We start from the raw sequence: 23,783 nt of genomic DNA on the forward strand, positions 1-23,783 counted from the left end.
ATCAGAGAGGGACTTCTCTTTCTTTGGCAGGTATTGGAACAGCTAGTTATTGACTAAGTGCTACAGCCATGCAATTTATCCAGCACTTTGAGTTTCGTGGTCAGTTCATACAGATCTATCCCTATTGTAACACACGCTGGCATTTTCTATAACTTGAAAATTGAAACAACAAATCTGCTGTTTTTCTTGTTTCCTGGCCTTCTCTAAGATATCACAAGTTTTAGTAATTAGAATTAAACAGAAAATAGAGGACTGTGTTCCACTTCCCCTGGACAGCAGTGCTGTTGTTTCCTTGGAAGATGGAGTCAACAGATGCAAAATGATTTGTATTATGTACCTAGCACATCAACATGGGATTATTTGTATGTCCCTGTGATCTCATTCCTTCATCTTTAAGGCCCCAAAACTGGTGTGTTAAGAGACCAAAGGGAAGAGAATGAAAAGGAGACAAAATGTGGGAGAAGAAATTTAGGAAGGAATGTGATACCTACAAGTATAGACAGCTTGGGTGAAAAGTGTAAAACCAATTTAAATAATTCATCCTATGCTTAATTCTGTTCCTCCTGTAAATTACCAAATGTTTTACCATTAAATTCAGTAATGACATCCTACTTGTGCCTATAACTATTCCTTGGTGATGCAGTTAATGTGACTATGACATTTCCTTGCATAGGCCCACCTACACAAAATTTTGTTCTGCATACAGTCTCAATTTAAGTCTGTCTTTAACAGCATAAAAATCAAACCAAAGCTACTATATAAACCTTTTAATTTGCATTCATCATATATTAAATCAGCTAGACTTTTCTTTGTTTGTTTTAGAGTAACATTTAAAAATGGAATTGTGTATATGCAGATTTAATTTGAGAACATAATGAATGTTGATTGTTATATTGAGATATAAGTAAATCCCTATAATAATACTAAAACTTACTCATAGAATACTCAACATATTCTATGAATAATGATGAATTAATTAATAAAAAGATTTGGTCTATATAACTTTTCAGGAATAGTTGTGTAATGCTTTTGTTATCCCTGAATTCTGTTGATTTCACTACAGTCACTCCCTCTTGTATAAGAATGTCTCCTGTGGTCTCTTTCAGCAACTAGCAATACCATCATTATCAAGAAAGCATGTATTATTTTATTATATTCCAGGGTTCTGATGAGTAATGTTGTCAAAGATAATGCCCAGCAGTTGAAATTTAATTTGTTTTCTTGAACCTATGTTCTTTTTATGCATCTGCTACATGAGACAAAAGGGAAAGAGCAGAGGAGGTCTGAGATCAAATTCATGCTGTGTGCTTACTTCCTACAGAGAGATTTTGAACAGCTTGGTATCATATGACTGTATGCTCATTATCAGGAGACAAATTAAGCATGTTCAAAACACGACTTTTAAGAAGCAAATAGAACAGGAAATATATGGGAATTCACTAGAAATGGCAAACAAAATCTGGAGAGGCAAAATGTAGAAGCCAGTGAAGCAATTTAGCTCTGAGATGTCTCTGTAATGGGCTTCTGTCATACAAAAACATCTATGCCAAATCTGTGTCAGAACCAGTGAATGTCTCAATATATCAGAATTTGAAATACCCCTCATGCTATTATGATATTAAAAGTGTATATTTCCAGGATTATTTTCAAGTTCCACTTTTTCGTCTCTTCCTCTTCCCCGTAAATAGGACAACTCATCATTCCAAGGTATGAGTGGTAAGAGGAAAGGTTTTGAGAGAAATATTAGTGTGTCATAGAAAAGAAAATATTCATGGAAATCAGGCAAAAAGAGGAACAAAAATAGAGTTATTTCAGCAAGTAATTAAACCGCCAGCTACACACTTGATACTTGTTAATTGGTAGTGCTGACATATGCTATTCCTTTGCGTGTATCCACCCACTCGTTCTGTCCTTGAATTCTCTCGTTTGTGCTCAGTTTTGGTCTTGTTTTCAAATACAGCTTCATTTTGATATGCCATTTCATGAACCATCTGAAAAGCTCGTAGATATCGTTGAACCCTCACTGGAATAATGTGGAAAAGTAACACTGTAGGTAAATGTTTGGAATTTATTATTAGTGATACACACATCACTCATTCTGATAATTGTACTCTGAAACAAGCTATTTTATTTCTTACCTCTTGCCTTGTTTTTGTCTTCCACCTACATATTGCTGAAGGGATGGCAAGAGCAGAGGAGACAACCAACACCAGAGCACTTTTTATCATGAACATTCAGGGAGATTTGGAATTGTGTAACAGGGCTCCTGATTAGAAGGATCCTGTGTCTGCATTCACTGACTGAACAAGGAGCACCAGAAAACTGCCCTTGCCTAAACTGTTCCTTGTGAACATTTTTCTTACTCATATTTCACAGTAAGTCCCAGGTCAGCTAATCCACTAAAGTTATTTAATGCTATCTGGTCCCTGTGGCATCAATTCAGTAAACTTTAAAAGCTGCTTAGCTAGTTTGAAAACAAAGATCTAGGTGTTTAATCAGACCTCTTGAGTTTACTAAATGACATTGGAAATCTCTCCACAAGAGGCTTTTGAGAGAAAGCCATCAATTCTCCAGCTTGTAGGAGCAAAGCATCATGAAACTAGTCCTTCTAACAAGAAAAAGATTTCAGAATATTTTCAGATCTCACTAAGGCTTCAGTTCCAAAATGGAAAGGGGATGGATCATAACATTTACTAAAAGCCTTTTGTAAAAGGAGATGATACAAGAGAAGGCTCTTAAAAGTTCCACCTACCCCACCTATCTTCCTGTTACAGGTTTTTCTACATCAATTTTTTTTCTTCGTGACCTGAGATTTATAAAACGCAAGAGTAATTCAGGGCAAAAGGTGTATGTTTTGGGATTTTTTTTTGAGATTTTTTACATGTAAAACACAAAACTCATAAAGCAGACTATTTTGTGAAATTACTACGTGTGTTTTTTAGTGCATTATGTAATAATTAAAAAGGTAAATAAAAAGCAAATAAAAATTTAATAATAATTTTTAAAAGTAATTTCCTTCCTCCATCTTAGGCTTTTTTTTTTTTTTCTAGTCTTCATTTGTGAAAATATTCTTCCCCAGCAATATAGTGAATACCTACAAAGGATAGTCCTGGCTTTGTGGAACCATGTCCCTTTATTTTCCAATATAACAGAGGACAGCAAGTTCTCCAGCGAGTGACCCTGAGCACCAAAATTAGCCCTGTGCTTTGAAATGGACTCTGGAGAAATGAATCTTTCACTATCAACCACAGAGAAAAACTCAAAAGACTCATCTTCCATATGTAAAGTTATTAACATATTATACCAAAGCATGTTTGATGACACCCTCCTCCTTCACATTCAATTAAATAAGTGAGATGAGTAAATTGGAAGCTTGTGATAGTGAGGACAGCTCAGGGTATTGGATGATAGACTCAGCTGGAGAACTCACCATGTTTCCATCCACCCAGCTGCAAGGGACACTTTCAGTTACAGAAGTGATTAAAGGGTCCCTCTTACCAGAGTCTTGTACATTACCAACCAGTCAGCAAGCAACTAATTTTATGGCATAGTGACAAATAGATATTTTTTTGATTGCAGTAACAACTCAACTTGGAACTGAATCCCATTCCTACTTGTCATCCCTCTTTATATCTCCACTTAGTGTAGAGAAGATTTTCCTTTAGAACTGGATTGATTTCTGTTCGGCTACCTGCCAGATAGTAATGCTTGAGATTTGGCATCTTCATTCTTCAGCTGTTCCATAAAGTGTAGTGCTTATAATTTAGTAACCCTAAATTTCCTGTTAACATTTTTATAAATGGTAGCATAAATGTTCTGGTGGTATTTTGGAGGATGTTCCCGGGGTTTTTAGACATATGTTGCCAAGCGAACTGTCAGTGGTCAGTGTGGACTTTCTTCTGATCAGCCTTTGAGACAGAAGAAATTATATGTTCTCTATCGTCCGTTGAGCAATTACAGATGCTTTCAAACGGGAATTCGTCTCTTTTCCAGTTTATATTTCTCTTAACAACTGCAATTGCTTTGGAAAGGATTGTCTCACACAATATCACAAACTTAATTCTTCATTGTGTAACTCAATGAGAAATCTCTCTATATCTATACCTTTTCAAATTTTACCAAATACACCTAGAAAATAAGAGTAATTATCCTTCTTTTGTAATGTCAGGAGTAAAAGTAATCCTTCTATTTACCAAAGCTGTAAAAAGTGACGCAGAAAAATTATTTGCAATAAAAACGCTTGACATTCTACTTTCCCTTTGTTTTTCAAGGTAGAGATATTTTTCTTCATTTGCTACTTTTTGGATATTTCTGCAGGAATATATTCCTCTGATTGTCTAAAAATATAATTCAATTTCCAATCTAAGTTTATTCATAGCCAGCTTGTAAAATACTTGTTGATTTAATTTTTTTTCCTGCCAGGCATTTACCTCTATCATATGTTATCACGTCCTGCACAAATTGCCAAACTTTCTATCTATTTGCCTGGACTCTGTGTTGATAATCACAGAATCACAGAATATTTTAGGCTGGAAAATATATCTAAGATCACTGAGTCCAGCTGTTAACCCAACATTGCCAAGGCCACCACTAAACCATGTCCCTAAATGCCACATCTACACTACTTTTAAGTACCTCCAAGCATGGTGACTTAACCACTAACCTGGGCAGCCTGTTCCGATGCCTAACAGTTTTGGTGAAGAAATTTTTTCTAATATCCAATCTAGACATCCACTGGCACAAGATGAGGTCATTTCCTCTTGTCATTGCTTGTTTCCTGGCAGAAGACGCCAACCCCCACCTCACAACAACCTCCTTTCAGATCATTGCAGAGTGATATAGAAGCACTTGGGTCATTTCTCCTTGAGCCTACTCAAATTACTCGTCTTACTCGGTGGAGTCCTAGTGTACATCTTGTTATAGATATTCCCTTCCAGTTCACGTGCAGGACAATTTTCAGGATAGTGTTTTTCTTAGGAATGTAAGACTTGCAGTTCTGTTAAACCGTTTTAGTGAGGGGATGAAAGAAGCAGTCACGAGAGATACAAAAAAATAACAGAATGGGCTACATGATAACTTTAATGCAAGGGAGAAAGAAGAGCAGAGCACACAGCATGAGATCATATAACCAAGTGATGAGAAGGTGAGGAAGATTCATGCTTGCTGCTCTGCACCATTGCCTGTAAATGTCTCTCACCAGCACAGCACAGTAAATTAGATGACACCCTTTTCTTTTATGCCAACTAGAATTATTCAATTATAAATTTTATAACACTAAATATTATCCTACTTGCAAATACTATAACTTCTTCTTCTTGTCTTTTATGGCATATTTGTTGTTCCAGTGTGAAGGTTGATGTTGAAATAACTTTTCTGTTTCCTTGGTGACTGCAGCTACTGTCTGACCACCAAATGCAGACTTGCAAGCAGGATGGGCAACTTATGTGTAGTATTTGAATTTCTTTGTTAACAACAGTGGCCTGCTGCTAAAGAGGAGGCCAAGATTCTGATAAATCTGGATTATAGGGACAAACTTTTTTAATTAACTGTGAGTTGGTTTGGAAACTTGTTAAGGACACACATTAGCAATTTGCATTCAAAAGGTATCAAATAGGACAACTGTTTGATAAGAATATCAATAATGAGAGTGTCTGTTCTTTGGGTGTTTTCAAGGAAAGAATTACAAATCAAATCTTATTAGTTCCTCTTCATCTTGTTTGCATCTGTTTTATTAGCCACTACATAAAGTAATAGGCATTGTGATAACAGGGTAATACATTATTGTTCCATAACTCAATTAAGCTGCAATGATTACATGGAAATGAATCCATAAAGGATTCAGATTACATCATCTCAATGTTGTTTACATTTGATTTTTAATCTCTTGTGTTCATTGTATGCCATTAACATCTTTGACATAGTAAGATGCCTTGTTCTAGTTTGTTTCTAGTTGTATTGGCAAAGCAATGGATTTTTTTAATGTCACCTGCTCCTACTGCTATTTGCTCACTCCTGGAGGAGTGCAAATAAGTCATGTAAACAAAAATAATATAAAATTACCTTTATGTTACTAGACCTACCCAGTGTCACAAAGAAAATAAAAAAACTTACATGTAATGCTAGGTCAGAAATATTGATGTTTAGAAGCAGAATCTAACCCTGCAGTTTCCAAAAATGGAAAACATTCTGTAAAGTCATGAGTTTGTATTAAGGTTATGAAACAACATTTAAATGTGATAAATGTGATCACAGTTAAATGTGATTTAAATTCAATGCTAGGAAAGAGCTCATTATTTAAGGAAATGTGTAACAACCTAAACCAAGAAGGTATGAGTAGTATAAATTTTGTTATTTGGTTTAGTGATACCACCTTTACTGCACTAGTGATCCACTTTAATAGTATCTAGAGTTTCAGGGGAAAATGTTATCTTTTTATAGTGTGATATGAAAATTTTAATGTCTAATATATTCTGTGAGAGACTGTAGTATGTTTTACTACTTTGATCTTTTCAGTGTTCACTATTTTGATTGGCTGGACATTTTGCTTCTTCCCCACAGGTTTCTGAGACTGTAAACAGGGGAAAAATTAGAGTAGCCAGTCAGTCAAATTATGGAATATTGAAAAGGTCAAAGCCATACAGGACTGTACTTAACTTATAGAATATATGAAGCATTAAAATTCTGATAGCTTGCTCTTGTGCCATGGGTTGCAACAAGGGAGAATAATGCAGTAGGCTGAATCTGTACCTATGATAGTAATTATAGTGAAAATGGAAAATGGTGCAACCATTTCCTTCTGTCATTCTGACAGACTTTTAAATTTTAGTATAAAGGCTTTTTTAATAGTGTTCTGCATGTAGAGCTAGAAATATATGTATTTATAAGTTTATTGAAACTGAGATCTCATACAAGTTCAAACTGTAACTTCATTTATAATCAAAGAGAGACTGATTGTAAGAACAAAGGGACAGGACAAAAGCAGAAATGTGCTGTCTCTCATTTATAATGCTTTGCATAATGTAATGAACACAGAGATGTGATCATCATTATAGAAATGAAAAGCAGTTAAAATGTCTGATCTGGTAATTTGGCATAGTAACTTTAGGAAAAACTGGTGTTCCAGGGGAAGAGAAAAATTTGTCCAAAACCTGTCGATATTAGCTTTTTCAATGCAGATATTATTTTCCAAAGTGTTGTCAGGGGAAATAAGGGGTAGAAAGTCTTTATTTAAGAATTAAATTTAAAATTCTAATTTCTTTGTTCTTTTCTTAGCAGAAAGAACGAAACCATTTTCTTATTTGAAAACTAGCGAGTCGTTTTAAAACCCACCTACACTACTTTTTTTTTCTTCTAGTTTCTTTGTAAGTCTGAATTGTATGACTCGCTAATGTCTCTGTGTGGGCCTGAGCTGCAATGGAAACATCAGGATACAGAGTTAAACTCTGCCAAGTGTGTTTAGTAATTCACAACTACTTCCTAAACTTTTAGAAATTTGCAAAGTCAATTGCCATTGTAGCCAGCAAGGAAAATATTCATTGGTTTCCCACTAACTATCCCAGACTTGGATTTTACTTCCACATTCTTTCTTAAGATAGGTCAAGACAGGCGGGAAAAGTAAGGAGGGATGGGAAGTGTAAGAGATGAGGGAAAGTAGAAGAGTTAAAGGGACTTCCAGCCATATCAGGTGGTCTTTTCTACCAGTTCATTGCCTCGTAATGACGCTATTTGCAAAGTATCCAAAGTTGATGTTTCACAACCTTTATAGTGATTTCTTTTATTTTAGTGCAAATGCTTCTGGGCTAAGAAGAATAATGATGTAACTGAATGTATTTTTAATCTGTAGTATTTCTTGGTGAAGTATTTAACGATTGAAAAGAAGCAACTGCCATGTCCTGGCTGACATCTTGTTAATTGGGGTACAGATTTTCCACAGTATTTGCGTCTCCACCATTTGTGTCAAATGGTAATGTTTATGTTGGGTCGATAAAACTGTGAGTTATGCAAATGTTAGGAACAAAATCTTCTGTTCATTAAGAGTCTATATACCCAGTAGGGCCATGGGTAGGAGAAGACTATCTCTTAGGCACTGGATTTCGGATATCCTTTTGTGCAGCCTGATTTTTTGTTGGAAATATATAGTAGCATATATATTGCTACTATTGAACATTCCAAACTGGTAAACTAAGATGATGTACCAAATTATATTTATGTATTTATTTGAAACAAAAACTAATATAATTATTAACAAGATATACAGCTGAAGTATATCTTCAGCTAGGAACTAGGAATATATAGGAAGGTGTGCCTAGTGTCTGCCCAGCTAAATTGATACCTGTTATCTCTTAAATACATAAATAAATAGGAATATTAATGTTTGTAGTGATGAACATACCTTCCTATTCCCTCTTAAAATAAACATTGGTACTGTGAGAATAAAAATTTGGTACAACAGCAGAGTTTTTGCCCCATATGGGGGTTTGTGAGAACCTAATGCCTCCTAGTGACTGTTCAAACATGCCCTTGTGTGTTTCCATTTTGGTAATCCTCTTTTAGCATTGCATTTCTAAGGGAATTTAATAACAGCAACCCATTCATGTCTGTTGGCTGCCTTCTTTCTCTCTCAGAGAATTAACAGGTTGTCAATTGTTGCAGCTGCACTGTTGATGCACCTCTAACAGACTGGTGTGCCTTGTCAGGTGTCTGAGGGGTAAAACTGTGAAAAGATGATGAGAATGAAAACTCTAAAGAATTCACAGCCTTACATGCAGAGTGGGAAACTATAGTCCGGAAGAACTTCTAGAGGTCTCTGTCCACCCACCTTCCCAAAGGCAAGTCAGTCATGCTATGCCATGCCTCAAAGGTTTGTTCTCAAAAAAATTCCAGTGACACAAGCTTCACCTTTTCTCCAGTGTTCACCTGTCCTTTACAGGCTTCCTGGACCAGATGAACTGAATCTCTTCAGCTATGATTCATTTGCATTGTCCTCTACTGGCTGTGCTCGTGGAGAATACAATTTCTCACTGCCCTGTAGTTCCTTTAGCCATATTTGCAAGCTCTTATCTTCCTTTTCTTCAATATTGTTTTTTAGACCAAAATAAAAACAAATAAAAAACCCTGATGAACAAATAAACATTTGTTGCTTTCCCAGTCAGCTGTCCTGGACTGCATTATGCAAAACATAATATGCAGTCCATCTGAGTCAATCTTATTCTGGCTAAGTAGACTGGAAGAATTACTTTGCATTCTCTGTGCATGACATTTCTCTTTGCACTAACTTATTCCATAATATTTTTTTCTGGCTACAGCATGATATCAGATATTGTAGAATTGGTCTTCACAAATACAGAACATCTACTCCATGACTAAAATTATGAGGCACTGTGGATATTCAAATATTCTGAATATTGGTTATTTAAATTTCCAAATGAAGTTAAAAAATTCAGGCCAGAGAAAATCTCAAGTAATTTTGCAGACTTCTAATGCAGATAGAGGATTAGGCAGCATGAAAGCAAATGAAATTCAACATGCCAAATGTGAGGTTGTACATACTGGAAGTAGGCTGAAGATTGTAAAATTTTCCATGTTGGCCAGAACACTTTTATTCAGATCTGAAAAAAATGGTCTGGCTGTCTCTCACTATCTTGTAATACTTGGCCTTCCCCAACACTGACAGAGAGGGGTGAAATATGAAGTAGTTTGTGGGCAGCATTTTGTAAAGCATTAGGGTGCTGAACAGTGTGTTTATGTTTAATGTTACTCTTAATGGGCAACAAATATAGACATTTTAAATGTAGATATAGCTGTGTTAGGGAAAAAAAATGTAGATAAATCTGCTTGCTATTTAGTTGTTCTTCTAGCTTGTTTAGATTCTTCCTCTTTTATTCTTTTAAATCATCAAATGTGTGTGGGTTTTTTAACTCCAGTTTTAAATTTAGAAATATTCTCAGCAGTCTTTTAGAAATCACAGACAGAAACATAATTTAACACCTTTCCTTCACAATAATATAGAGATATGAAAAATGCCAAGTTACTGTACTTAAGTATTATTCTCAACTGAAAGAACAAATTTTACAGCAGACAGATGAGTGAATATGTTGTCTGGAGGAGTTAGCTACACTGAAACTAGAAAAAATATGTATTACTTGCAAAAGACCTCCACTGGTTTTAATTCTCTGTAATTCTTACAGCAGAAGGCAACAGATTTTTAGTAGTGGAAAAATATAGGGATTTTACGTATTCTGTGTGTCAGAGGGGAAAAGGCAGAAAAAAAGAAGTGTAGGATGCGTGTGTAAACTAACCAAGAGAGGGAGAATTCATCATATTCAAAAAATAGAAGTAATTTCCGAACTGGTAAACTAAGATGATGTACCAAATTATATTTATGTAATTATTTGAAACAAAAACTAATATAATTCTTAACAAGATATATCTGTCTGGGAAGCAGTTTCTGTCTGAGGGGCAGTAATATCCTCTGATCCACCCACAAGGAAGGTTCTGTTCCAGGACCTCTCTGTACAGAGAGTACAGTAGTTAGGTTTTCAAGGCTAAAATGAAATGTGCTGTTTATCAGCATGCCTCAGTGCTGCTGTTTGTAGCAGAAAATGTCATTGGACCTCCATAGTGCTGGCTTTGGGGCTGATGGGGCTCAGTGAGTTTTGTCAAAGTTGGGCATATAATAGTCTCAGCAGATTTATGCTACACTCATATGTCAGTTGCTTTCTTATGTAACAAAGTATTTTTTCTGTAAAATTAGTCAGAATTATTTATGTCGTCTGTTTGCTGCATGTTATTGTAGAGACCATAATAGCTAGTTGCACTTTTTATGAGTCCAAAAGCAATAGATATCAGACTATGGAAAACAGATATACAGACTATCTAAATTTCCAGTAGAAGAAATCTAGTAATGTTGGCATTAAAATCCACAGTTTTGCTTTGTCTCTTAGCCTGTGTCCTATGTGACACATTGAAAATACTGCAAGCTGGAGTTCTCTGATGATGATTTAATGCATACTGATTGGGTAAATGTTACATATTGTAACATTTTCCATGTCGGCCAGGACATCTCTGTTCTGATCTGAAAAAAAGGGTCTGGCTGTGTCCCACTATCTTGTAATCCTTGGCCTTCCCCAACAGTGATAGAGAGGGGTAAAGCATGGAGCACTTTGTGGGTAGCAATAGACTGGGCAGGGTCTCACTGTATATGGTCTGAGACATGGTTCATGTCTTATGGCTTTTAATGAGATTGGTTTGTTCCCAGAAAAGAGTGCATTTAGACAGTCTCTGTGGAGGTAAAGATTACTTTGTCTCATTATTTACCCCTTTAGCCAACAAATCATTGTCAAAGATATCATATTAGCATGCAGGTCCTGTTATTCTATTTTATTTTTGTATGTTTAAATATGTATATGGAGGCAAGTTTGTATTTTTTGTTTGTTATTTGTTTGTTATTACTATACTCATAGTGATAAACCAGTGATTGCAAGCAGTAAGCATCATCATTTTACTTGGCCCTAATAAGAGGAGAAATCTAATTAAATTCAAAGAATTCTTTTCCCTAAAAAGTATTTCAGGCTGTGACCTAAGTTTAAAGAATAGCATTGAAGAAATATATCAGTCCAAGAGAAAAACGTTTGGGGAATTTTTACATATCAACTGAATCAAGAGACAGAAAGAGACTGGTTCAAAAATTAATACCTGAGAGTTTCAATTTGAATAACTTCATATAAACAGCCTGTGTTGCCTGCCATGAGGACAGTCAGAACTATGAACAGAGAGACAAGCACTATGAACTGTACTTTGTGAGACTAAAGAGTTAAAAATAGCAAGAAATTCTTTTCCAACTAAAGGCTGGACCATGAAGGAAGAAGGTGGAGAGCAGAGAGAACATAATCACTTTAAACTGGTGTCATCTCTCCTTTCCTTGAAAACTCCTGCATTTTTTTTGTCAGTGTATAGGCTTGACACTGTGCCTAGGAATTATCCCTTCCATTTCTCTTCCACTGCCCTCCACAAAATGGCCTAGGTTCCATTTTAGCACATCAGATATTATGTAAGCAACAGAGACAGCAACATTTTATAAATTGACAGCTATGACAGCAAAGTAAACCGATGTCAAATGTTACACAAAAAAATCTCATTTTTCTATGCATAATTTAAGGCTCCTGGAACAAAAATGTCTGGCAGTTTTTATACTGGAATAGTGGTGCATATATGCAGTTAGTTTTTGGATCACAACATCTTCATTGCACCAATAGCCACAGCATTAACAGCCTTGATACTGAAGCAATTTAAGAACTATTTTAATGTGCTTGTGCATAATACAGTTAAGTTCACTGTGTTTTTATGCAGTAAATTTCTTTTTAAGAACTTTTTAAGTTAAAAATCAGATGTAATTACAGCTTGCTCACATTTGTTTGCTGACTCAGAATAAGAGAGGTGTGTTGTCATTGCCTGGAATTTTGGCCAGCAATTTGCAGTTCCTGGACATGAGTCAAATAAGTACTGGGGATCCTACTAGTGTGTTGAAGTCAATGGTTATTTAGGAGCCTAAAAAAGAGGCAGGCATCTTAAGGCTGCACTGATCTATGTGATACTTCTACTTAGACATCAATGGCTCTCTACCCTGTTTATTCCCATATAAGAATGCAATTTCAGTGGAATTCCTTCAATTCCAGACCTACTCAGTTAAAAAAGAAGTTTAGCTCTTATGAGTATGAACTGGGCAATGTCACAGTATCAACTGTTGAAGCAGCTCAGTTTTGTGTCCTTTCCTTCCTCTGGCCAAGTATGTGCTCTAGCCCTGCTGTAAATTTCATCCTGGAAATTTACACATCCATCCCTTTTTTTGCCCCAGAGAAATGTTAACATATTTATTACAGTGTTATCTCAGGAAGATGAACATTAATTGAGATGTAACTATGAGGGTTGAAGCAAGTTTTTAAAATGTTTCTTGAAAATATTCTCATTACTTTATTCTACCAATTTAACATGTATAAATGAGATACTTGAGAGACAAATGTTATCTTACAGAAACAACAAGATTTAGAAAAGGATTTGAACCTGAAAAATCAAACTAAGGACTAATCCTAGTGCAGTGATCTATATAAATGATTGGGAGTGGTAATAGAAAATCCCTTCTATTTTGTGCTGATGTCAGCTACAATGTATGTGCAAGCGAAGTTGCAAAAACTGCCTGCCTGCCAACTATAATAGCTAATAGCATAGATTTTCTCATGCTAAGACATCCTGCTTGTTCTGTATGGATGAATGTATTCAATATACCTGATTTTCTAAACTAGAAGAGAATCAATGACTGAAAAATTTTATTTGACTGGTTTGCTTACCAGAGAGATCCATATTAATGTAAGACATCCTGAGAATGACAACAAACACAGTTACGAAAATCTCAGCTTCAATTTCATCCCTGATGTCTCCTGATTATCCTGAGTTGAAATATTTGATACTTTCATTCATCATTTCATTCTTGTTACTTTTGACAAAATTATACATTTTGGAAGTCTGGCAATTGAAACCTAATTTGTTATCTCAGTGTATGGCAAAGAAGCTTTTGGAACAAGATATGTTAAGGATGTTATTTTCTCTCACGAAGATCAGTTCAGTCTTTGAAGTCACTGAAAGTGAACTGCGTGGTATTTCGCATTATTGTAGAGTTCTTTGTGAATCAAAAAAGTTATGACAAAGAAAACTAGTGCTTTTCTTCACATTTTACCTGTGATGTGAAGAGGAATCAAGAAATTTGTCCATGACCAGGGTCAGCAGCAGCAATAAGAGCCATAATGCAAAGAGAGAGCTTGCTTGTTAGTCCTTATCTGCTTTTGTGGCTTGAAGAGCACTGTTGACCTGGCCTTGGGCTGTTGAAGGCTTTCTTACAGCTGCAACTAGAACCCAGAAGTTTTTGTGAGCTTTGTTGCCCATTCTGCTAAATACGCTCTTTTGTTCTGCTGCTATATTTGCTATTTCCTGGAATTTTTTTTTTCAGGTCTCATTCATTTAAACACATGGAACATAATACCTCTCCTCTGCTTCTGAGTAGGTTTTTCTCCCATGCTGTTGCTGTAGCAGAAGCAGTTTCAGTGGAATTCCTTCAACTATATAGAAAATTTCTTTAATTCATTTGTTCAATACTTACCAGGTATACAAGGTTTGGCTGGAAATTTTCTCACCACACCCACAACACTAAGCTATTTTATTATTTACCTTTATCCAGTAACTTGATTTTTCTTTCTTTTCCTTCAGCAAATGGCTGGGCTGAAAATACACATTTCAGTGTTGCAAGGGTGTGATCTCTGATTGTCAGTGCTCCTTACAGAATAGGTTGTTTTAGTAATTCACAACGTGGTTATGTGATCTACAAATGCAGAGTACTGTGAGAACACAGCTGCCATCAGCTGTAGTAACCACTTCTTTGCATTCAGAAAGTGGTTGTGCAACATGCACAGACAGTTGTTGACGTTGCTGGTCTTCATATCTAAGTCAGACAGGATGAACATTAGACCATGGCTTCACTAGAAGAGAAAATACCTTCCACCAGAATATGATACTTACCAAAACAGAAGCTCAATTCTATACTATTCTTTTCCTTTCAATGTAAATAGATTTTATTGAGTGAAGTGGATACAGGGACTATCCCAGTTAATAAAAGTCATTCAAGGATATTGATTTGAACTTATGTGTCTTCCGGAAAACCTGCAAGTAAATTTTCATTGTTAAAGTATAACAGACATTTATAGAGTATTTTAATAATATTTTCCTATATTTAGTGTAGACCTGCAACTGAAAAACCTTGTGTGCACATCAGGAAGAATCTGATAATATTTCATGTAAAGTAGAAGGATTTTTTGTATCTTTGTAGTGGATTGCTCTTGGAAGCACATGTACTAAGTGAATGACCTGAAGTGAGCTGGTATTGAAAGGAAGCTGAGTGAACTGGAACTGAAAGAAAGCTCACAGAATTTGAGCAATAATAAATATCCTTGTAGTTATTGGGTATGCTTTTCAGACATACTTTTAAATGTTAGAAGTTAGAATGGTCCTGCTGTGATGTATTCAAGGAGAGGTAGCCATGGAAGACGGTTCTCTCTTGGATGCTACCCTCTGCTTTGGTTCAGGGCTTGTTGGGGTTCAAACACAACAAACTTTCTTTATATTGAGAGGAAAGTACCACATGCCACCACTTTTCAGTTTACTCCATTTCAAATTTTTTGTTGTTGTGTTGAGGGGAGTGTGGTGATAGAGATCAGAGAAGACATTTACGGGAGAAAAGTATTTCTCCTATGAGAACTAAGGCAGTTAGAGGTGCATAATTATAGGACACCTAAAAAGGAAATTTGACTTTGTGAATATCCAGGTCAAATACTTCTATCAGAAAAGCTGATTAATAGATGCTAGGATGCCATTTCATAGAACTTAGAAGAAATCTTACTGATGGTTTTTGTTTGTTCATTGTCACAGATTTTTGTTTCCTTTTCCACTTTAAAAAGCATAACATTGTCTCATTTTTAATTTTTTTTGTCTGCTGTCTGCCTTTTAGCTACTTAATCTTTTTATTATCACCACAGTGCAGTCTGTCTGGTGTATGTTGTAACATTGACTGTCAGGTAAAGGTCTATAAGGCACAGACTGCCCACAAGCTGCTTCTTTCTGAGTTCTGACCATGTGTCAGAAGATGTTAAAGCTTCAAGTTTCATTCTCAGATTTGTCCAATCTGGCAGAACTGTTAGCCTCAGAAGTGATCATTGCTATACATTTATCAGTGACAGGATCAATCAATCCAAATTTACTCTAATAAATTTCATAAATTTAATAATGTTAGAGGTCCAGAACAACACAAAACCTACTGCCTTAGTTCATTCTCTGTGTTAATTCTAACAACAAAGAGAATCTATGATTTTAAAAATGCGTAACTGTTAAAATTTAAAATCTGACCTTTATCTAAAGTCTAATGCCTGCACACCTAGAATTTCCTCTAAAGAGCAAATTTTGAGTTGTTATTGTTATTAAGGATATGTCCCCAGTTGCCTTTTCAAATGTTTTGAAAGACTAATTTTTTTATACCACTATAAGTCAAATAGTTGGGGTTAATAAAAGTTGTAGCTGAAGCAAAAATTTAAAAAAACAAAACCAGAAAACACATTTTGTACTTTTTATTGAGATGTGAAGGTATAATATGCAGTAAACTAGCCAAATTTCCAGTTAATGCCTATCATTCATTCTGATGTCTGTTTCTTTTTTTCATTTCCCATCAAATCAGGGAGGAAGATTTTTAAGGAGGATTTTTAAGGATTTTTAAAGATTTTTATGGTGATTCTTACCATCTGCTATGTCTAAGCTTTTGCATACATTGCTTTTGTGGTGGCCCAACTGAATCAAGGTAATGGGAAGAGAAAATGCTTTTTCTGAATCCTAATGTTTCAAATTGGAGAGTTGATCAAACAGAACTTCATGTTTGGGCAGGAGGAATTTTGAGACATCTTTCACTTGTAAGGTATTTCTCATGGTTTAAACTTCTCATCTCATCTTAGGATGCTGGAGGGTATAGCTCTTTAAACTCTTTTGTTACAATAGCTGCTAAGACTTTTTATCTTTAATAAGACATTCAAGATGAAGCAAAAAAAATCTAATATGGTTATCTGAAATCTGTGACATTACAGCTATCTTTACATTTAACTCTTACTTTGCATCTTATTAAACTTTCTGTAAGTCAATTTAGTGTAGGCTCCCCTAATGTCATTACAGATGGGGGAGTTCTTCATGGTTAGACACATTGCTGTTACCAATGTACTGGTGTTGGGAACTAAGATTATTTCAAAAAAATCAAATGCTCTTGAAAAAATGTACATTTTGACTCTCTCTCTATAGAGGCTTTTATTCATCAGCATTATTCATTTTTCATTTGCCATGACTTTGAGGAAGCATAGGCACATCAAGACAGTTTGACTCTTGCTTGCTCCAAATATTCCACAACTGTGTCCAAATCAAAGTCTAAAACAGAAGAATTTTTAGGTAGTATTGCACATAATTAACCTGAATAGCTCTGATCTCACACCAGCTGAATGGACTAACAAAAAGCCTTTTCTCAGAGCATTAAAATACAGTTTTCTAACCTGTCTTTTGAGACTTATTTATATTAAGCTACGGGTTGGTATTTTAGTTAGTTCTAGAATTCTTTAACTGACCTGTTTCATTCTGCTTTTATTTAGACCATTATAAGGACACCAAGAGACCAAACTAAATATCTAGTACTGAATTTTAATTTTCTCATGAAACCATCAGAAACTGTATTCCTAGAAAAATATAATCTTATAGAAAAGTTAACCAAACCCCCAAAATTCATGGAGAGGTAGATACACATTAACTGATTGAAAACCTTATAATGGTGTGGACTAGCTCTTCTCCAGATCAGAATGGCTTTGAGTGACCTCCTGTAAAGCCATTATTTTATGTTAATAAATTACCAGAAGGACTGTTTAGCAGTAATTTATTAAATTGAGATTAAATCAGGATGAACTTAATTTACCATTATGAATTAAAGCAGAGCTCAAGGCCATAGAGTCTTGACAAACAGGGGAAAGGATGATGGATGCCAGCAGATAGAATCTATTTTTAACTGGTTATTTCTCTGGTTCTGAGTTGTGAGCGTGTTCTTCCTAAGCATATTTTAGAAAAGCAGGATTATGGGTTTTTTTCTCTTTTAATACTTTCTCCTTTTTTTTCCCCATTCTTTTTTTTTTTTTCAGTGCCATTTTCTTCTTTTGGTAGTCTAAATATTGCCCACTATATTTGCAAATTAATTGTGCAGAAACAAAGAGCTTGAAAATATGTAAAAAAATGAAAAGTTTATCTAAATGATGCCTTCTGATTTTGCTGTAACCTGATAAATCAAAATATGACATGGGAGAAGATCATGTAGGGTAATAGGTTCACTTGTGTTACATGGCAAGCATCATCTTCTGTGCACCTAAATGTCAGAATTCCAATGTCATGCATTGGTGACTACACAGAAGGTACAAGTGGTTTCTGAAGAGGAGTCAACAATCAGAGTGCAATGAAAACACTATTTTTGGCATGGGAGGAGCTCATCATAGATGACAGTTTTTTGATGGATTTCCTTTACATTTCATTGTTGAGTTATGCCATAGAGGCATAACTGCAGAGGACTTCAGACAGAATTAGACTCCCATTTTCATTTGACTCACATCCAGCAAAAGTCTCGTGCCTCAGAAACTCAGTTGAAAGACAAGACACACAAAAATCTCAGTAGAAGGGGATTCTCTTGGGGGACTTGGAAGGGGGAGTGGGTTATTCTTGTTGATGTTTATATCCTTATGGAACTCTTGAGTTTTTTCCTTTGTGTGGTCACTTAATTTTTGCCCCTGGGCTGATTTCCTTGTTAGTAAGTGCCAGAGCTTCTGGTCAGATTTCTTCACTGAGCTGGGTTTGGAGGTTTTAGAGCTCAGATCTTTGTGGTAATTAGTCTTAGTGCAGTTCCTTTATGAACTTTCATCTGTAACAAAAAATATATCAGATTTCTCAATACGGCTGAGAATGTCTCATTAATATATATTCCTTTTTACATGCCGAAAAAAATTCAATGTGATTTACATTATCCTTGCTTTCATTTCAATAGTTTTAGACATGGTGAATCCTTAACAAGTTGAAATAGGTTATGGCAAGTGGGTAATTTAATTTTCTGAGCAGTCAGAAATGGAAAGGAGGAGGAAGCAGCTGTAGTTTCAATGCCAAAAGAAATGGCATTGAAGATGGCATTGGCACAGGTCCTTGAAGTGAATACAGCTTCTAACACTGTTTACCTAGTTTATACAACTCCTCTGCAATATTAGTGGCTATCATGCTAGTCAATTTGTCTTTCTGACACTGTTTATTCCCATGTTGTTTCTCTTTCATTGTGTTTTGGGGTCTGTTTGGTTGGGTTTTCTTCTGTGAATTAGATTGCAAGACCTATAGGACATAGACTATATTTTTATTCAGTGTTTTTCCAGCATGAATCACTAGATCTAGACGTTATGCTGATGGTAGTAGTAATAATACAATTATAATATAGTAGTAAAATATAGTAGTAATAATATAGTAGTAATAATATCAATAGCAATGATACCATAAATAATTGTTAGCGGTGGTCATGGATAATTTGTGCAAGATATTGGATATCTTGGATATCATGGATATAAGCATATCATATGATAATATCATGGATAATTTGCACCACAGATTGCATGGTAGCTTTTGATTTTTGCTTCAAGACATGTTGCACTAGAAACTATGCTGAAAGAGTCCATTGCAGGGATTTGAAATTAAATATAAAGGATTATGCCTTGTAACTAATGTAGACATCTGAATCAAAGTTTGAAATTTAAATTACACATTTCCAGATAGACATTTAAATGTCAGGCTAGTGTTTGTTTATTTGTGTAGGCCTCTATTATCCCTTCATCTCTACTGTTTTCCCTGAGAAAAGTACCTGAAAGGCAGGTTTGGAAGCTCTTATTTAAATCCTTCTAATGTGTTTGGTTGTTGGTACATTGGAATATACATTATTGAACCATCACACACAGTTTGGCACAGTTGGAAGTTCACATGAGGGTAAAAATTGTGTGAACATTTGGGTGGCCATTGACTGGTTATTTTGCTCTAGAAGAGATGGCACTTCAACTCAGATGTGAAGTGGATCGGCACTGGTGGAATAACTTTGTGTTGCTTCCACTTGAACTATTCCTGGCTGCTACGTATGCAGAGGACTCAGGCTTTTGTGCTGTCATTTCTTCACCCATCATGAGAACCACACTGGTAATAAAAGCATAACTAAACAAGGATTGGGGAATAGCAAAACCTTATTGAATTTAGTTTATTTCAGTGAACTGCAGAGAATATTAAATTTCTTAGATGCATGAAAACATTAGGATCTTTATTGCTCAGTTGAATTGTGCTTTTTTTGTGCTAACTCTGCTTTAAAAAGAAAGGGTACCAAAAGGCTAAAAGCACAAGACTGAAAATAGGCTCAAAATACACAAAATCTGCAAGATATGCTTTTACTTTAAAATATGCTTAATACTGAAGTAAGTAAACAAAACCAGTTTGTTTGCTGTGGTTGAGACATTAAAAGCATCAAGCAGGTAGGTCCCTCACCTAGGAGGTTAATATTTATTCCTGGAAATTATATAAGAGATGCTTGCATCAGCATTTCAAACATTTTAAAACCTTTATATTTATACTAATTTAAGGAAAAAATCTATTCACTGCTGGCACTTACTTTTTCATCCTACTCCCTACTACTCCCACACCCATATTCAGTATTATAAACTGAAGTGATTAGTTCTCAAGGGATGGGTAGATTTAATTTCCTAGATTGTCTTTTTGGCTCTCATTGTCATCTGTATTCACTTTCTTTGTTTCCAAATATTCATTGATTTTTGTTCACTGCTAACAGATGATGGGTATAACTGTTCAAAACTAATTCATAAAATAGTGCTTGCAATAACAAATAGAAAGCAGCAGCTATTAGTTACCTCACCTTACATACCCTGCAATATTCACACTAATGTAAAAAAAAAACAAAAACGAAAAAAAACCCCACAAAACCACAAATAAACAGAAAAAAACTTTAATTTCTTTGCCTTAATGCTTATACAAGATTTTCAAGTTTTAACAAGTAGACTGGCCAAGCACCAGTTAAAAGTATTCAACCACTGTAAATTCCTTTTTTTAATAAAAACACTCCAACAAAGTAACAAAATAATTACTAAGCATGACCTTTCCAACGCACTTTGAAATGTATGAGTAACTTTTAGTTTCAAAGGTGTGAACGACTTCCTAAGATGAAGTCTGAATCATGTTGCAGCTTTTGTACAAATTTATATGTTCTACATCGTATCTGAAAGGAGTGCACAATTAGTTAGCTTATGATTAAGCTATTTTTAAAATTATTAAGATATTTTTAATTTGAATATTTCAGCCAGAATATACAGGGATGCTTGTTTGGTTTTGTTGGTTTTTGGTTGGGTTTTTTTAATCAGCATTTTTCTTTTGCACCAGGAATACTATGATGTTCTGCCTTTGTTCTGCATATCTCATGATTTTTTATGCTATGCTTTGTGGTCTGTCTGCCAGAAGTCAGTAAAATTCTGGGACTTGTGTGTTAAATTTAACAGTTCTTATAATTTTTTTTTTTTAACCCATCATCTCTTTTTACTTTTGCATGTGTGTGTGGCAGGGGCACGTTACTTGTGCACTGTACGGAAAACATCAATAAATGCTGTGCTTTTTATATGAGGCATCTAAGCAAGCTGCTCAGACATATCTAAGCTCACTCACAAGAGTGAACACACAGCAAGCAAAGTTTCTTTAAGGCAGAGAAAGAAAATATAACAGAGTTTCTCTGTGTTTATCTGTGTGCATACCCACACTGCTAAGCCTCTTGTCTTTGTGTGTCCCTCTGTAGTTTTTAAAGGAGTGAGGAATACTGTTTCCTCTCTCTTTCTTCCAATGTTCTGCTGAGTGGAAATAATCCTTCTGTGCTTACCCAAAGCTGAGTGCCCTCAGTATTTCATTGTTGTTGCTTATTGCTTTCTTGAGGGTGTATTTTTGTTCCTCACAGGCCAGTAGAACCATTAAAATGGTCTGTCTTTGGCAGTACTACAGATGAAGTTCTAATTCTGCCTTTTTACTGGGTATTATGACCCCATTTTATTCAGATTGTCCTCTGAGCTTTTATCTTGATGAAAAGTTCTTTTCTGTCACACTATGCTCCTGTGCTCCATTGCACCTCCTCTCAGTGGAGCAACACTACAAAGGGACTTCTCGACTATCTGGTCACTGGCCTCAAAGCCCTCAGATTCTTTTTTCCGGGAAAGCCCACTTTAATTACCAGTAGGAGCTGCAGTTTTTCATATAGTGGCATATGATACTATTAGTCATTCCTGTGGCTTTTAAATAGATTAGCTTCCTCTTTGACTACTCCCCTTGAATAAGTTTCTGCATAACACATGGTCTTGAACCTCCACCATTATTCTGTTTCTAATTTTTTTCTCAGCTCTTACTGCAGGGCTTGAGTTCCAGCATGTGTAATTTGACATAATACTGTCTTAGGGAAAGATGGGCAGGAGAAAAATGTCTAAGTGAGAGGCTGGAGGGTCCTGCATTCCAGGATAAGATACTAAATTTTTTGTAACCCTTCCTCTCTGGCAGCTGCTGCATCCACTGAGAAGAGCAAGGAAACTAAGACTTCACGTATTTGTTCCTTGGGGGTTGGGGGACATAGGACAGTCTTCTATGGCTGTGCTGCAATTTTGAGCTGAATATAGTTAGCTGACTGTCATTCCATAAAGTTCTTACCCTTACTGTCTTTTGAGGGGTTTCCACTGCAGAAATTTAGAAAAGTACTCTTATTTTTTTATTTTTTTTTTTTTTTTTATGTAGCAGTTGTAATTACAGCTGTTTTCCAAAAGCCTTAAATAGCAGTCGTTCTTAGAAGACATTTCTAGTAATAAATGCAAGGGATTCCAGAAGGTATGATCTTTGATCTCAGTTTTAATAGGAGAGCAAAGATTTTCTCATTACTTGCATGTAGAGACACTGCATTCACATAGATATTTTTGACCATTCCAGGGACTTTAGCTATTTAAAACCACACAGAAAGAGGAGATTTAACTAAAAATATTCTATTTGTGTCAAATGCCAGTATTCTGGTGTATCATTTTTCTTGCAATTGACACACTAACAGTCTGCAAAAATTCACAAAATGCTTCAATTGTTGCTGCTCACTAGGAATGGATTCTGGAGTAATGCAGGCCTAAATGAGACACACCTGAAGTCACATCAGAGTGGCACGGAGTATTGTTCCCTTTTTTTATAAAACCCTTGTGTATCTCAAGCTAGTAACCTCTGGTGAGCAGACTGACATATTTTTTTAACCAAATTAGGTTATATGTCATATGAAGGAGATGAAAAGTTCTGTGATTTTTTGGCCTTGCCACTGTCTGAAACTTCTATCCTTCTCCAGTGGACACTCTGAGAAGTGTCAGTACCGCTTGCATCTCCAAAGGTGAGAGTTCATTTCTCAGGGGAAAGGGCTCCACAGCAAATATTTCCATTTGCAGAAAAGAGCAGAGATTGGAGAACATCCCTAAGTACTGAAAATTTAACTGATTTTATTAGAAAATTAGCATGCCAAAGATGACCTCAATGAGTTATTCTGTTGCTCCAGAAGGGGGGTGGGATTGCGCCTTTTTACCAGCAAGATGCTATTGAGTTGTTACATTGGATTATATCTAACATTGAAAAGAGAATAGGATTGTTAAAAAATTAGTCTTAGGTCTTAGCAACCACTATCTTCACAAAGACTTTGGTTCTGACTGTTCAAAGAAAGCTGTGATTGTCGTATCTGACTGATGCAGAATAATTTGTTTCATTAAATGATGAAATCTGCCAAGCTCATTTGAAATGTCTCAGGTTTGTCGAGCTGAAGTGTGAACTACCAATTGGTTCACTGTCACTGCTTGACATTTACAGTAGCAAAACTGGACTTGATTGTAGCCTCTCTTTAGTGGCTCATCAGTAGAAGGAGCTTTTTTCCCTGTGTTTTTCATCTCTTTTGAACCTTTTTACTCTAGCTAGCATTAAAGTCTTGCCTTACTTGGATGGCCCATATGACTGTACAAGTGTAGCTCATATATACCAGACTTTGAATACAGTTCTTGTAAGCACAGTATCTTTTCATCAGGCATCTCTTAATGAAAAATGCTGGATCC

General features: G+C 35.6%; 1 protein-coding gene across 3 annotated transcripts in view; it reads left to right on the forward strand.

Moving 5' to 3' along the window:
• PRKN (parkin RBR E3 ubiquitin protein ligase) overlaps positions 1–23,783 on the forward strand; it is a 682,323-nt gene that overhangs the window by 484,448 nt on the left and 174,092 nt on the right. The window lies entirely within an intron of this gene.

This window comes from Cyanistes caeruleus, chromosome 2 (genome assembly GCF_971803275.1).
Source record: "Cyanistes caeruleus chromosome 2, bCyaCae1.hap1.1, whole genome shotgun sequence".
In the NCBI taxonomy this organism is placed as follows: Eukaryota; Metazoa; Chordata; class Aves; order Passeriformes; family Paridae; genus Cyanistes; species Cyanistes caeruleus.